The sequence below is a fragment of the Amblyomma maculatum genome, chromosome 1, assembly GCF_055883805.1.
Source record: "Amblyomma maculatum isolate TAMU_Amacu chromosome 1, ASM5588380v1, whole genome shotgun sequence".
Lineage (NCBI taxonomy): Eukaryota > Metazoa > Arthropoda > Arachnida > Ixodida > Ixodidae > Amblyomma > Amblyomma maculatum.
The window spans coordinates 155,414,885-155,428,139 of NC_139344.1; the positions used below are offsets into that span (position 1 = coordinate 155,414,885).

Consider the following 13,255-nt stretch of genomic DNA (forward strand, 5'->3'; position numbering starts at 1 on the left):
ATGGCTGATGAGGAGTACTTGAAGTTATCTATAGAAGGTCGTTGCCAAAACAAGTTGTGGAAGGCGCGTTTAAGCGGATACGAAGATGCTAAGAAGCTGTTTGCGTCAGTCACTGATCCCAAAAGCCCGGAGTTGAAGAAGTTTCTGCTTCTCATGTCAACTTTGTCATCGACGTCAATGCAGTATGTCAGGTGAGGGGCCTGGAGGCTGTCCGGTCATTTGTAGATAATGCCTACCTTGCCGATCGTGTCTGCGGAGATGTTATTGCGGGGGCTTGTCTCCAAGTGCATCGCAGCACACAACCAAAGACACGGGAGCTGGCAGAAGAGATAATTGTATTGTTTGTCGAAATCGAAAAACAGAACATAGTTTTGGCAGAGCTTGTGAAAGGCCTCGACGAAAAATTCCCAAGATAGTGTCCAGAAGCATGGCCACAATACGAGAGTGCTTGCGTCTTTTTGGCACTCAAGTCATTGCGGTTAAGCCTCTCTTGAAGGCCCTTCCCAAGCTACTTGAGGACACGGACAAGTCTGTGCGGGGAGAAAGTAAGCTCGCCACCGTTGAACTGTACCGCTGAATAGGTGATTCACTGAAACCCCTTCTGCAGTCACTGAAGCCGGTTCAGAGGTCTGAGCTTGAAGGCGAATTCGCCAAAGTGGAGAACGGAACCGCGACCCCAGAGCGCTACATTCTTTTTGAGCGCCAGCTGAAAAGAGTTCAGAAAGATGAAGCTGGCTCAGATGAAAAGGATGTCGGTGAAGGGGGTAAACGGTGTGACGGCGATTTCGGAGACCCGGTGGATGCACACGAGTTGCTGGAGGAAGCTGACATCCTCTCCAAGCTTCCCGAGAACTTCTACTAGCAAAGCGAGGCTAAAAAGTAGCGGGATAGAAAAGATGTGCTTGAAGAAGTGCACGAACTGGTGAGCAACTACAAGCTTGAAGCTGGCGATTATGCCGATCTCGTCAAAGTGCTGAAGAGGATGGTGGCCAAAGACAATAATGTGATAGTCGCCGCACTGGCTGCAATGTGTCTGGCTGTGCTAGCTGCTGACTTAAGGCAGAAGTTTCGCCCGTATGCCAATTCTTGTATACGTATACTTTGAGAAGTTTAAGGAGATGAATGAGAACGTCATCACCGCGCTCAAGGAAGCACTGGACTCTGCTTTTCAGGCTACTAACCTGAAAGCTATCTTGGAAGATATCACTGCAGCTCTTGCCAACAAGATCCCCAAAATAAAAGGAGAAACAACACAGTTCCTGGTATTCCTGGTAAGCGTTTTTTCAAAGTCGACTCCTACTGTTCTTAACAAAAAGCTCATGAAGGCCCTGGTGACATCACTACTGAAGACACTGAATGACTCTGACCCAGCAGTAAGAGAAGCTTCGAACATGTTCCTTGGGGGTGCAATGAAAGTAGTTGGGGAGCGAGCGATCATGCGGTTCTTAGGAGACCTGGACAATCGAAAATTAGAAAAGGTTAAAGAGTGCTGTAAAAAGGCCGAGGTGATTGCTGCCCTACCTGAAAAGGCCACATGCAAGCAAGCCTTCAGCAGCAACAGAAGCAGCCTCAAATGTTTCTGCACAGGCGCAAAAACCCACGGCATCTCCACCGCTTCCAAGCAACCATTTGGATGCAACACCGCCCGGTGGAAATGAGGCAGCCGTCGGTGGCAGCGGCGGAAGGTGTCTGCTAAAGAGCAGTTCAATGAGCAAGATGTCTCTCAAACCTGGAAGCTTCAGCAAGTCGTTCCGAAAGAAGCAAGTAGATACAACACCCCTCCTGTTTGCCAATAACTTGAAGGAACACCGAATAGCCTACGAGAAGGCTCTGAAGCTGCTCAAGTGGAACTTTAGTTCCCGACGCGAAGAATGTTACTAGCAGCTGAAGGAGCAGACGGTGGCTGCCAAATGAGCCCCGTCACTTGTGGCCAACTGCTTCAGCGCGGACTTCAAGATGCACATCAAGGCTATCAACACGCTTCTCGAGTTTTTCAGCAGCCCCGGAGGCGTGGAAGCTACCCTTGCCAACGTTGACCTCGTGCTGAAGTGGCTCACACTATGCTTCTTCGACACAAGCACGAGTTTGCTGCTGAGAGCGCTGAAGTATTTGCAAGCGCTCTTCCCAGCACTATCTGACGCGGGCTACACGGTGCACGACATCGAGGCGTCTTCCTTCTTGCCGTACCTCATCATCAAGGCCGGCGATCCCAAGGTCACCGTGCGAAAGAGAGTGCATGACATCTTCCGGAGTATATACAAGGCCTTCCCAGGATACAAGGTGTTTAGCTACCCCATGCAGGGTTTGTCATCTAAGAATGCCCGCCAGCGTGCAGAGTGCTTGGAAGAACTGCGCTTCCTCTTCGAAGATATCGGTGTCCCAGTGTCGGAACCCACGCCAGCGGTCCTTCTCAAGGAGGTCGCCAGGCACATTTCTGATCGGGACAGTACAGTCAGGAATGCGGCACTGAACTGTGTGGTGCAGGCCTACTTCCGCGAGGACGAATGCGTATTCAAGTATATCGGTCAGCTGTCAAGGAAGGACAAGTCTCTCCTGTAGGAACGACTCAAGAGAACATCAGGCAGGCTCAAGCTGCCAATGTTGCCCCTTCAAGAGTAGAGGGATGTAACACTTCCGCAAAATTTCAGATGGAAAAAACCAGGAAAAAAAACTGAAATTTTAAAACGTTAGCTATTTATTTCAATAAATATGTGCAGCTTCATTAAAACCGCACTCTTGTTTTCTCTTCTGGCGGCTCGTGCGTTGAGTGCGCCATTTTTACTTGATTAGAAAAAGATATGAGCGACGATTTCATGCTTCCAGACGGTTGCTGCAATATGTGTAGTGGTCTCTACTCCCGTGTGTAAGATAAACTCGCGAAATTGTTATATGTGTCCCTACCAACAGCAACAATAGGTTCAAGGTGCATAGAGTAGAGAAGCTGGTGTTTGTAAGCTCACAGAGCATGAAGTCTCCAGTTTGATGAGCAGCGACAGAAATACAGCAGCAGATATTCGAAGCAGTGCAAGTGAACAAAGTTCTGTTCTTGTCTTGGTGTCTATTTTTCTCGTTCCCTTTATTTTACCTGATATTTTTTTTTTCAGCTGTGATAACTTTCTTCTAAGAAATTACTAGGTGCATTTCAATTTCATTTTTTTGCAGTCGAGAGTGTGTCAATACGGGTCTTCTCGTGTTCTTTTGTTTTCTTCTTGCCGTATTGCTTGTTTTAGTCAATTTATATTTACGTTCAAATAAAATTTTTATATTCCGGTGAGTTCCCCTGTAGCACTGGTGTTCTACGTCGTTTTTTCTTGCATCAAACATGTTTCCAAATGCACTGCAAATATTGCTGTATTGTCTACCAGTATATTCACCTACGCTTACTTGTAACAATTTTTTCATTGAATTGGAATGGTGTAATTTAGAGTTAAGCTTCTACATCAATTGTGAAAAAATAAGTATATGACGAATATCAAAATTTTCGAACTATATTTTATTTCTTCGAAACCAAGCCTTCTTTATTTGGTCATGTGTGAAAGCTTGATAAATAAAAATGTATCCCTTTTCTTTCCAGTACGCCATGGTACAAAAATTGCTGGTTCTTTTTTGCTTGTTTGTTTCTTAGTTTCTCCTAGTCGCTACAGTGATCTGTCAGTTGTGTTCAGTTTCCTGTAACGCTTCTTATACAGCTTAAAGTTAATCGTCCGCCGCGTTGCTGCAGTGGTTAGGGCCCTCGACTTCTATGTTCCAGGATGCGCGATCTAATTCCGCCCGCAGCAGCAGCAGCAGCAGTAGGGCGCTGAGTTGCCTATGAAGTCTGGTATTCAATAAATAGAATTTGTCTGTCAACACGCCGCGCGAACAATAGAGCGGCGCCGTCGGGTAAAGTTGCGCGGCGCTGCCGCTCCTCGCGCTGGGGGCGCCACTGACGTAGGGATCGAGGCGCACGGGTCGGACGGCTGCGAACGTCGGAGCGGGGCAGGAGCGCTGTTATTCGCTAGCGGGATAACTGTTCCTAAGCATTAATCGTGCATATTCAGCATATTTACTTGTAAGGCCGACATCCACTAAGCATAAGAAGGGATCATGATACTTGTTAGGCAATAACACCAATGCTATATGACATTTTATGTCAGGCAGTTTCAAGAAATTGCGCATGGCTCGAAAAACTGCATGACTGCTCCGCTAGCCCCAATGGTAATAGAAAAATTACAATGCTAGTCTATGATGCAATAAAATAAAAGTTAAGAAGAAAGGCACTAGCAGTTATTTACACATTTCACAACAGCAATTGTGTTACAAGAGTACCATGTAGAAGTGGTGTGATGAATAGTTGCCACAAGTATAGGAAAAATGTTCACGGTGACTGCTGTCACTGATAGCACTTTTGAAGCCAGCTTGATTTACAGATGATTCGAACAACTGCATCGCAGTATGCCATTGAGATCTGTAAGGAGAACAATTTTGGTATCAGCTGATACTTTCAATGATTCAGCGTGTCGCACAAACGTTGTTTTTTTAACTCGAAAAACAAGGAAAGACAAATATACGCGTTGCATCTTTCTGTTTCGATCACTCCAAAATAATGGTCACAATAGGCAAAGATCTTGTTTTTATTTTTTCACAGAATTGCGCAGTAGCGAAACAAAACATACTGCGTTCGAGCACGTGTAACATACCACGCAGACGAGCTAACCAGGGAGGAAGTCAGCATCGCAGTCCAGAAAATACACGTGCACATTTAATATTAATATTGCCTTACTGACGCGTAATAAACACGTACACTTCTGGTGCTGTCATTATTTCTCACAGGCCTTAATGCGGTTGGGTACGAGTTTTGAGGTTTCCGATGCTAGAGAGGAACAGCGATTTAGTTGACAAGTAAAACTAATATAGGCTTTGCACGATTTGGTTTAACTCACTTTAAAGTAGTCATCTTCACAATAGGAAAATCTTGTGTTTCTGTTTTATCACAAAATTTCGTAATTAGCGTATACTCAAAAAAAAAAAAAAAACTTCGCAGGAGCACATTTAACACACTACGCAGACGAGCTAGGAAGGAAGCAATTAGCATTGCAGTCCAGAAAGCACAGGTGCGCATCTAACATACTACTGCAGTATACGCTTAATAAACACAGTTTTTGGTGCTGTCACAATTTTTTTACAAACCTCAAAGCAGCTGAATACTACGCAGCGATCGCCGGAAGGACAAAGCAAAGCTGGCACTTACCAGTTGGTGCAATGCTGTATTCCTGCAGCACCCGAAGGCCGATTAAAGTAGAAGCATGACCTTGCACACTGCGAAACAGTCCACGAAACAGCGAGATAGCGGCAGTGCGTAGCTATCCGGACCGCTTTTCAACACGGCGCACCCGGCACTCACCTGGCGAGGGTGACCCTACGTCGCTGTCGCCATCTCTCGGCAGCCAGCGGCGTAACTTGTCAACGGAGGAGAAGCGGCGGCAACGGCCGCGGAGAGCGGAGTTGCCAGGCACAGAGTGTATAAAGGAGGCTATGGTTCCGGGCCTTACTACAACTTTGTACACACTGGGCAATGCTTTCAATCCGACATAGCTCTGTTGATCTGACTGCCATGCGGCATCAACGTGCTTCATGGGTACCACACCCGGATGAGTCGTTAGAGGATACTGCAGCAAGTTGTTTCTTACGTTGTTCACCAAATGTGGAAAATGTGAGACAAAGTTCAAGGAGCGGTTCTTGTCCACAAGGTGCGCCGACTTGCGGACAACTAGTCCCGCTTTCTCAGGAATTTCAGAAATGCATCACATAGAAAGATTCCAGGTAGCAGCGTTTGTTGTCATAAAATAAGCAAAATGTTAGGTATTTTTTGTCATTATCACCCTCTTGAACACAATTTTTGTTAGTACGTCAGCTTTCACGTTTCACTTCAAGGCGACATCACCAAGCACCTGGTGCCACATTCGCGTGGATGGTTGAAAAAGAGCAACCAACAACTATAGCCGTGATTCCTAATTCTGAGCTGGAGGACGAAAATTTTCCGAGATCCATCGAACCGTTCGCTTTCCCGAAGTGAAAGAGCATGCAATTCTCGGAGAGCTTAATTTTATCCACAGTTATGCTGCCATGGCTCTCTTGTTCCGTCATGCATCTGCATTTTTCGTTCAAGGCTGCAAACACCCGTTTGTTGAAGCCGAATCCGCTTTGAAATGCGCGTCTGTACCTTTGGAGACACGTTCTGCCAGACAGCAGCATGATCTTCTCTTCGCGCTGGAGCTCATACAGCCGTTGCTCTTTATCCGCAAAATCAAGCGCTCGAGCTGCCACTCATGCTGGTACAAAAAGCATTCGTGCTTCTCGCTTCGAAGCATTAAAATAAGCCGATTTGTGACTGTTGTTTTTAGGAAACATTTCTATTCTTAACATGAGCGCGCTGCCGTCTAGGTTTGAGTTCTTCGTCCTCAGTTCTTCTAGTCTTGCCTCAAGGGTGACCATATTTCGCGTCAGCATCTTGAAATTTGCGGCTCCAGGCTTACTCTTCTATTTATGGTCCTTTGACCTCCGATCCTTTGTTCTTTTGTACGACAGCTGGTTCTGGAGCAGGATTTTGGGGTACCGGCAATGCAAACAGTATTCACCTTGAGGGTGTTGCTTCGAGTCGGAGTAATGCCCGCGCATCTGTAGGTGCATATTGTGTCTCCGCGGGTTCTTATTTTCTTAGATTTTATGAAGAAGCTGTCAATTTGTGCACTGCATTTAATAACCTGACACGGCATCATAGCATTCACATGAGTCATGAGGTCGCCAACCTGCTTGCCACTTTCCAAATATAGCTTCTGTGTTACGGCGTCTTGCACGAACTTGGTGGCTCAGATTTTTGACGCGCAGTACTCCAGCAGTATTACCATGTACCAAAAAGATGCTCTGTCCACTTTCCTGCAAGTTGACCGCGCAGAAGCAGTGGAACATTGAATTGAGTGCAGCCACTAGTGGGAAACACGAAGGTACTGAATTTAATACCGTCAACTGGACAAGATGGCTTTGTGACAGATGCAGGCATATGCCACCTTCACGTGAGCTTGAAGCAACTAGCTCGAACGTCATTGTCTCATGCTTGTCGTGGTTGTCCAGTCTGGACAAATTGCTTGGGCGGCAGCCTGTCGAATTATTCGTCTTTAAGCAGGAGCATCGGGTGAGAGAGAAGGCATGGCACCTTTCGTCAATCGCAGGTGTGACCGTGGGAGAGAGAGAGGAAACTTTTAATAATGATAATAATTAGCAGGCGCTATATGGCCACATTTCCTTGTCCAGGGTTAAGGTGGCGGCAGGTGACTAGCTGACTGGCTGGATGATCCAGGCTTACTGGTTGTCACGAAATCGGCGTGCATTTTCATTGTGTCGGCCCAGCGCGAAGAAAGCGCGCGCATCGCGTCGCATAGAGGGTCCCAGAAGATTGGAGAAATGTCTCCTTTTCCGCGCGAAGAGAGCGCGTAGCCTTGCGTGTATCGGCGTCATCCCCTCCTCATGATTTGGCGATGGCTACCCGGCCGGAGAAGCAACTGGATGTCTCCAGAAAGTTCTGCCGCGGCTAACCAATGAATACGCGCGTCTCGGCGGGAGGAGAGGAAGAGTGAAAGTTACGTGTATTGTGCGCCTGCCTTGGCGCGTCGTAAGAGACAGACGCGGTGCGTTCTATCATGCCGGAACATTCGAGAAGATGTGCGTGAATTATGCATTTAGTTTGCTCTCCGATATGCCCGACGTGGTCTTTTCATGTACAGAGAGCAGATTGCGCATACCCGCGGTTCTGTTCACGAGGCAAATGAACTCCTCAAACTGATGCAGGGTATCATCAGCACCATGACTTCAACATTTTCAGCAACCGCCTTCCGTCCCAACTCCGCGAAAGTTCAGTGGCTCCATGAATTTCTCAACTATCTTGGTGAGTGACAGCGCAGTGCCCAAAAGGAAAGCTGCTCGTCAGGAGGCACTGCAGAAGTCCTCCGAGTCTCACTGTCGAGCAAGCTTTTCTCTAGTATTATCTGTCCAAGGTCGATAGGCTACGACAGTGTTTCTAAAATGGAGGTCCGCGGACTCCCGGTGTCCGCGAAATCCATGCCCACAAAAGAAGAAAGGTCACGCGATAGCTCTGGCCTGCTAGACACAGTTTTGCAAAGGTAAAAGCACGCACGTTCAAAGCTGACTTTAGTTTCTCAAAGCGAAAGAAACCCGTTCGGAATGCGAAAATGCAGAGCGTGCGTGAGAGAGGGAGAGAGCGTCTACGGCGTTTGTTGGTGCAGAAATAGGTGAAACTCGAGATCTGGCCGGACTGCTAGACGAGGTTGCAGTGCAAAGCGTCCCAGGTGGCCGGCAAGTGAGCGACGCGGCGTTCGGAACAGTCGAATCCCTTCTAGCGACAAGCATACCACCGCCTACGCATCGGCTTTACTATATGCAGGCCTTGGCGCGCTGGCTTATCAAGTGCGGGTTTTATGGAGGCCAGATTAGCCTAGATACAATCCTAATTTTGCGACCAGCTGCCCTACGGCAGCACAAGATCGGCTCACACGATTGACCCCCCCCCCCCCCCCCCCCCCGGACCATTGCCATTGGTCAACAAGGGGTCCCCGATATATGCATAGCTGAAGACCACTGGGCAACAGATTCCCAATAACCGCGAGACTAAGCGAAGGCATCCTGATGCAACTGTTTGGGGTGCGATAGATGTAGAAAGCAACGCCCATTCAACCCCTGTGCAGCTCCTAATTTCCATAAACATGCACTCTGAAGTTCATGAACTTGGCCAAGTAATGGTAATGTTTCACTTAGTCTGCTGAGCAGCTTGCTAGACAAAGATGATGTTATAGCAAAAGCAGAGACCCAACCGATATACGCAGACGACTGGGGAATATGCAGGAGTCAAACGAAGTGCTCAGCACCTGCCAGCTTGAAACCTCCATATGTTACTGATTTTTATATGGCAGGGTACGTGGCATGAAAGTTCCTTGCAAAGACAAAATATGCTGATTGTTGCACCATTTTGTTAGCATTGCCAAAAGCGCCCCCTTCCACCTGACGCCGCTCTAACAGCCCACGTGAGCATGGGAAAGTTCATATTTCGATCTGAAGCTTTGAGCAACCTCGTGACACCCCTTTAGGATACCTTTATATTCACTGTTTTACAATCACAGAACTGAGACAGCCCAGTCTCGCTGACTTCGCCTCTTTTCTCATCTCAAGCCTCCGCCCGTGGTCGGCTGTGAGGACCACAAAACGCTCATCCATTTCATGGTCAAGAGCAAGAACCTCGCTCGTGGAAATGCGCGTAAAAAAAAAAAAGAAAAAAAAAACATCTGAAGTTAACACACGTGCTTTGAACATCGACGCAGGGCAAGCTTTCTTTTGTGTATGTGTGTCGCTTTGTTGACTCAAAAACATGCATGCGTGTCGTTTACTGGACTTCGTGTAGTTCAGGTAGATTTCGACCGTTTTGCAAAACAAGCTTACGTTCATTTACTTTTATTTATTCGCGATCAAAGCCGAACCCTGCGCTAATATACTTCCTTCTACATGGTATTTTCATGGCACTGGACATTTCAAGAAAAAATCAAGAACGAGGAAGTAAAGCAGCAGCTTTTGGAGTTGCTTGCCTGAAAAGTAGGACACACACACACACACACACACACACACACACACACACACACACACACACACACACACACACACACACACACACACACACACACACACACACACACACACACACAAAAACAGGACTGCGCTTAAGTCTGCTTAAGAGTGGAAAGGGCAAAATACACTTTACAGGACTGTTTTCACTAACTGCATCGTGATTGTCATTCCTACTATCATCATCATCATCATCACTATCGCTACTATCATAATTATTAACTGACTACATCGTCACTGTCATCGCTACTACCGTCATTATGACTAACTGCAGCGTGATTATCATTGCTTGTATCACCATTATCATTATCAGGAACTGCATCGTCATTGTCATCGGGGGGGGGGGGGCTGACACAGCATGCCGTTGTCCAACTCACCACTTCTGTAGCTCGACAACAACTACCGTCACAATTACTGACCCGAGCCCACAACCTTCTCTGGTTCAAACTCCAGACCTTAATCTAGGACTAGGACCCCTGTCATACTTCGTGACTCGAATCCTCTACCGTCTCTCTCTCTCCAAAACCATTGACACTATTACGTCACACAACTTCCGGTACCACTTCATGCTGACAACTTCCGCGACAGGTCCTGAGGACAGGAATTCGTGTCATAACCCACATAGGGTTTTCGCAGAAATCAGTTGATACTCAGCAGCGCATGTGTCTCGTCGTCAATCTTGTCTCGTCTACAGGGAGTCCCAGCTAACGCCAAGGGCTAAAAAATGAAACATTTGAGGTAGGCCAGGGAAACCATTTGGCATACAGCTGGCAGCCGTCTGGTGCACCACAGGCAATTTTTATTCTGTATTCAATTAATTATTTAATTAAGTTAATTTGTCTAAATTACGTAATAATGCATTTAGGCAATAAACTTTATTTGCAAACTGAACAGCACTTAGAAACCCCAATCCATCTATTTGAGACAAGAAATGCATCTTTTTTTTTCTGAGCTCCAAAGAAAGCCAGCGAAATACAAAAACTATCACGTGACTATCGCATTCTTGCGCCGCGATTTTGGTGCTCCCAATCATGGTTTGAGTGAACAATATGCAGAAGGCTGACATGTTGGCGATGGCTGCAGCTAGCTCTCCGCGCTCGCTATTACTTGCACTGTCACGTGCGAAAGCTGGCTGACGTGGGCGAAGAAACCATCGCAGTCATATCGGCTTGCCGCTGCAACGGAACCGTAGAACCACGGCCGCAGATGATTTCGTTTACTCCAGCAACGAATGAGAGCAGCACAATCGTGGCGCGCCAATGCGCCAATAGCATGATATTTTTGTATTTCGCGGGCTTCCTTTTGAGATCGGAACGAAGATACAAGGTCGAAGATACGCGTGGGACTTTCTTTATCGCAGGTGGATCGAATGGAGGTTTCGGAAGGTGCAATCGAACTTTGCAAATACATTTATAGTCCAAAGTCAATATTTAATAATTTAGAAAAGTTATCGCAATTACTAGCTAGTTCATTGGAAGGCAAAAAAAAAAAATGCTGTGGTGCGCAAGACGGCTGGCAGCTGTATGCAACTAGTTTCCCTGGCTTGCCTCACATGTTTTATTGTTTGACCCTTGGCTAAGGTTAGCTGGGACACTCTGTATGGCTGCATGTTATAGCGCTGTTATATTTTACCACTCTATAAGGACGCCTTGAAAACTTTCCCAGACATTTTGGCCACCTCGTAAAACTACCGTTGACTGCCACGACCGTTCGAGCGCATATTAGGTATAAAAAAGATATAAAAAATTCGTTGGAGGCATTCAGATGTCTTTTAAATGCGGTAAGGCGAAAGCCTTTCCTGCGACATTTTGCACTCATTTCCCGTTTTTCACTGATTTGCTTCCTTAATTTTATAGTTATTTTTTGCTCCCTTTTTTCTTTTTGCTCTATTTTTACTTTTTCTACTTTTTCTTTTCGTTGTTTTTTTACGTTTTTACTTTTTTTTCCTTTTATTACTTTTTCCCCCTTTTATTACTTTTTTTCCTCTTTTACTCTTGAGTGTTTTCGACGTTGTAACGCAATGACGAGGCCTGACATTAAAGCTTTGCAACGTTTTTGAACGTATTTTGCACAATTTAGGCGTCCGTGGCTGTTTGAAATCTGCGCATTATATCGACGACCATGGCTATTGTGACACCTAACTGAATTTTTGTCTCTAATTAATAAAATAATTATTCAATATCAACTAAACTTTGCTCATACACACCTCTTTCACCATCTACCTCATGCAACCATTATTTTACTAACAGATAACGTCATTCTTCGGCAGGGAGGGTGTGACACCCTCTGCGGACGATCACTTTCTGCGCACATTCATGAGCCTATAAAGCATTTCGTCTTAAAGTGCAAATCACGGACTTGACAATGGCTGACGATTGCGCCCTTCGACCCAGCTGCGTCGGGCATCAGGCTAGCTCTTGAAAAGCAGAAGACGAACAGCTTATAAGCACCATCAACGTTGGAGCACAATGCTGAGAGGTCATACATTCATGTCTATATTGTTACTTTTTTTCTTCTTACCAATTGCGCGTGGGGAGCCATACACATATTCCACTTTTTTTTTTTTTTTCTCGGCCTCACTGCATTGCGTTTTGGCATTTGGCGGCAGAGGCTCCCTTAATTGATTACCATTTCATGGGACGCTTATACACGCTTGTGATACAAGCAAGTCTCAAAACTTTCCCTTTCTTTTGCAGTTTACGAGCAACAGAATACTTTTACTGCCCTTCGAGGACGGCGGTGGTCCGGCTCGGCGCCACACTGTGTCGGACACTACGCCACGCCGGCGCAACTCGGCTCGTCAGCAGCCAGCGCTGCAGACGGACATTTCCTTTTTTTTTTTTCTTTTTTTTTCTTCTCCCTTCTGTCGGCTGGCTCGTACAAGGAAACGGTGGCGCCTGTTGCTGTTATTAAAAGACCTAGCACTGCTGCAGCAAACGGCGGCGTCCGTGCGCGAGTTGCTACTCGAGTTTTCTGGGAGAAAAAACAAAAAAAAAAAAAAAACAACTGAGAGGAGGACAGACAACACGCGTGTTGGCGCGCACTAGTCCATTGTTTTCCTCAAGCGTCGCCCGGGAAGTAACAACACGGGCCCGGTCGCAGTATAAGGATGCACCGAGCTCGCATTGCTGCGGGTGCAAATGAGCGAGCGCGTGTGCATTTTTATCAATTAGCAACCAGCAGAAGGAGCGGCCGCCGGCAGATCGTCTTCTCGCTGACGAGTCGCTGCTTCAAAGGCGACGAAAACATGCGAATATTCTCTGCTGCGTAGAGCTAGCCCCCTGCTCCCCTCTCGTTTGTCACACTCCGCCGGCGACTCATTCTGGGGGCAAAAGAGAGTACTCCTCCCCCACTTCTCCCTTCCCGATGCGTCATCACGTGCAATCGCTTATTGCGCTCTGCCCCGACAGGCTTCCATCGTTATATTTTTCCTTGTCGTGCTTGCCCATGGGATTCCGCCCCACAGGGAAAACAGGCGTAACGCCAAGAGTTTTTTCTTTCCTTATGATTCTCTTTCAATCGCGTTACCGGTGTACCGCGGATTCCGCTATTCTAGCGTCACCCAAGTGCTTCTCTATTCCACATTTTG

General features: G+C 46.7%; 1 pseudogene; it reads left to right on the top strand.

Moving 5' to 3' along the window:
- Positions 1–2,619, top strand: LOC146204691 (cytoskeleton-associated protein 5-like; annotated as a pseudogene).
- Positions 2,620–13,255: the final 10,636 nt, after the last annotated feature.